Source organism: Squalius cephalus, assembly GCF_949319135.1.
Source record: "Squalius cephalus genome assembly, chromosome: 12".
NCBI lineage: Eukaryota > Metazoa > Chordata > Actinopteri > Cypriniformes > Leuciscidae > Squalius > Squalius cephalus.
The window spans coordinates 18,090,167-18,094,556 of NC_137133.1; positions in this window are offsets into that span (position 1 = coordinate 18,090,167).

A 4,390-nucleotide genomic window follows, 5' to 3' on the forward strand; every position below is an offset into this window, starting at 1 on the left:
CAATTCTGACTATTTCTCCCAATTGCAAGTTTACATCTCACAATTCTAACTTTATTTCTTAATGCAAGTTTATATCTCACACTTCTAACTTTTTTGCTCACATTTGCAAGTTTAAATCCCGCAATTCTTACTTTATTTTTTACAATTGCAAGTTTATATCTCACACTTCTAACTTTTTTCTCGCAATTGCAAGTTTAAATCCCGCAATTCTTACTTTATTTCTTACAATTGCAAGTTTGTATCTCACACCTCTAACTTTATTTCTCACAATTGCATGTTCATATCTCGCAATTCTTTATTTCTCGAAATTGCAACGTTATCTCCCAATTCTGACTTTTTTTCTCGAAATTGCAAGTTTATCTCACACTTCTAACTTTATTTCTCGCAATTGCGACTTTATCTCACAATTATGACTTTTCTCGCAATTGCAAGTTTATATCTCGCAATTCTTTATTTCTCACAATTGCGACTTTTCATCTCACACTTCTAACTTTATTTCTTAATGCAAGTTTATATCTCACACTTCTAACTTTTTTTCTCGCAATTGCAAGTTTATATCTCGCAATTCTTACTTTATTACTCAAAATTGTAACTTTTTGTCTCTCACTTCTAACTTTATTTCTCGCAATTTTAGACTTTATCTCACAATTACAACTTTTTTCTCGCAATTGTAAGTTTATATCTCGCAATTCTTTATTGCTTACAATTGCAAGTTTATATATCACACTTCTAACTATTTCTCGCAATTGCGTGTTCATATCTTGCAATTCTTTTTTTCTCGCAATTGCGACTTTATCTCACAATTATGACTTTTCTCGCAATTGCAAGTTTATATCTCGCAATTCTTTATTTCTCACAATTGCAACTTTTTATCTCACACTTCTAACTTTGTCTCGCAATTCTTTCTTTATTTCTCACAATTGCAAGCTCATGTCTCGCAATTAATTTCTCACAATTGCGTTCATATCTCGTAATTCTATATTTCTCGCAATTGCAACTTTAACAATAATGACATTTCTCGCAATTGCAAGTTTGTATCTCTCAATTAATTTATTTCTCACAATTGTGACTTTTTATCTCACACTTCTAACTTTATTTCTTACAATTGCAAGTTAATATCTCACACTTCTAACTTTATTTCTCACAATTGCGTTCATATCTCTCAATTCTTTCTTTATTTCTCACAATTGCAACTTTTTATCTCACACTTCTAACTTTTTTTCTCGCAATTGCAAGTTTATATCTCACAATTGCGAGTTCATCTCACATAATTCTGACTTTTTTCTTTCAATTGCGACTTTTCATCTCACAATCCTGACTATTTGTCTTCAATTGCAAGTTTATATCTCACAATTCTTACTTTATTTCTCAGTTGCGACTTTTTATCACGCAATTCAAACTATTTCTCGAAATTGTGACTTTTTATCTCACAATTCTGCCTTTTTTCTCATAATTACAAGTTTATATCTTGCAATTCTGACTTTATATAACAATTCTGAGAAATAAAGTTAGAATCGCAAGATAACTCAATTCTGACTTCTTAAATTGCAATTGCGAGTTTATTTCTCACAATTCTGACTTTATTTCTCTGAATTGTGAATTTTTATCTTACAATTCTGACTTTTTTCTCTCACAATTGAGTTTATTTCTGCAATTCTGAGTTTTTGTTCTGAGAATTGTGAGAAAAAAGTCAAAATTGTGTCATAAAGGTCACAATTACTTCCATAGAAAAGAGATTAGAACACCTCTTCGTAAAACAAAAATGTGTTGCATTGATGGCATGTGAATGTTCTTGCAAGTCTGAACAGTACGCATTAACAGACATTCATTCAAATTAAAATGTTTATCGCACCAAACATGTTTTGATAGTGATACATGCTCAAGTGTGTTATATAAATGAATTTAAATGACATACACATAGTTTTATTAGAAGTAACAGTATTTTAATAGTTTAACAGCCAATGAACCTTCTAAGTGTACGTTCACACAGAATGTTTTTGCATTCCACAGCGCTGACGTGTTTAACCTTTGCAGCTTGCGCATAAGATGCACATACAGACTGACTTGTTGACAATGCAAGATGATTAACAACACACAAATGATGTTGAATAATGTAGCCTTATATGGAAAATCTGTAGCCATCATATCGTGCATGTATAACATTAATGTAACACAAAAAATATCTAATATGACTTATCAGCTTGTGCTGATTTAACATTTATTTTGAAAAATTTTTAGTCATGCAAAATCTCAAACCCTTTTTTTTTTCGCAAAGAGAGAAGAATTTGAACGAGAGGGAGAGCGTGAGGATTTGTGGGATGATTAAATAATACAAACACAGCTCACACAGCTGCGACATTCCTCTGTCACGTGAGGGACTCTGAGAGCCTCTTATATGTCTCTAACTTCAGCTTCTATCAGCATCAAAAGCACGACTCTCTTTACATGTCAGCTGAGATTAGATGCCCTCACGTTTCAGACCAGGACAAATCTAGGCTCTGAAATTAAGCAGGCATTAAAAAATAACAAGACTGTGGCCGAGTTTATGATTTATTGAGGAGGCAGACAATGTGTAATAAATGATAAATTATGAGTTCAGTGAGGATTTTATAACCTTTTCACATCATTAATGCTCTGCCGACTTTTAAGCGCAGTGTAATTCACACATGACAGAAGCAAAACCCTTCCAAAATCAAATATAGATACATAAACACTGATTAAATAGGAATACATCTAAATGGCATAGTTAACTCTTTTTTTTTTCAGCGCCTTAGACATCCTTTATTTATTCATATTTTGCTCAATTATACATTTGTTGACCATTTCACAATGTAAGTGTTTCTTGTGATGTTTGTGCCAGAGCCCTGCGGCCTCAGGAGTCCTTGGCTCAGACTGTTACGTAACGCTGCCGACTGCACTTTTACTGATGTTTCAGCATGTGCTCCGGGATCACTTTGCACTTGCCTGTTCATGCTTTCTACATCACTTCCTGTGCAAAGAGACAAATACAAAAAACCTGCTCAGCTTAAACATACCAGAAAAAGATATTTAATGACTTAATGACTGCAAAAAGCATGCCAATAATAATTGAATTAAGCTAATTAATCATTCATTAAACTTTTGCTTAGAACACTTTTCATTCAATTATCATTGTGTTTATTTATTTTTTTCTTAGTGGACAAATTGTGAATGCGTCACGTGTTTGTTCTGTTTTGTTCAGTTGTTCTGGTCTGTTCTGTTCTGTCATTTGCTTCTAGTTTGTTAATCAGTCCTGTTCTCCTCTGTTCCCTGTCTATTGGTTACCATATTTACATTGATTTATTATTCTGTTCAGGTTTGTTTAGTTAGTTACTACCTTTGTTTTGCTCCTTATACCTCATATTCTCTGACCGGTGTCGTCTTTATGTGTGTGTGTTCATGCTAGTTTGGATTCCCCTGTGCTCTCCTGCATTTTGGTTTTCCTTATTAAAGACTTTGTATCAGCAGTTCCTTGTGTTGTGTGGACTATAACACACCAGAACCCTGACAGAATGGCAATAATAATAATGATTAATTATTCATTAAACCTAAGACATTTCCTTAGACATTTATTAGTTTATTTATTCTTAGTGCTGAAATATTAAATGGCAATACATTTATGAGCTAAATAAATAGTTAATAGTTTATTATAATAATAATAATAATAATAATAATAATAATAATAACAATTATTATTATTATTATTATTATAAGGTATAAACTTTATTAATTAAGCTAATTCATAATTCATAAAAAGTTTATTTTTTTTTATTCAATTATTATTTTTATTTTTTCTTAGTAGGCAAATTGTGAATGGCAATAATAATAATTATTATTATTATTATCTTATGTATTTGCTTGTTTGTTTGTTTACAAACTTTACAAACCCTTTAGATTTATAAACTATTTATTTAGCTCATAAATTATTCATAAAATATTTCCTTTAAAACATTTGATTTCATTTATCATTTTAGTTAGTTAATTAATCAAATAATAATAATAATTAGCTCATTCATTTTCAATCATTAAGTTGTCATTAATTATCATTAAAGTTTTCCTTTTAAGCAATTGTTTACATCCAATTATTTTTCTTAGTGGTCAAATATTAAATGCCAATAATAATAATAATAATAATAAAAGTATCAACTATTGATTTAGCTCACTAAGTATTCATTAAACTTTCCTTCATAAGAGAATAATGGGCAAGTGTGACCAATCAATTCAATTCATAATTCGTTCAATTATTTATATCCTCTCATTTATGGACATTTGATGCAATTGCGCATTTCAAAGTGGTTATGTTTACCAAAACTACCAGCCCAAGCTCCTGTTTTACCAAAATCACAAACATACAGAAATATGATTGACAGAT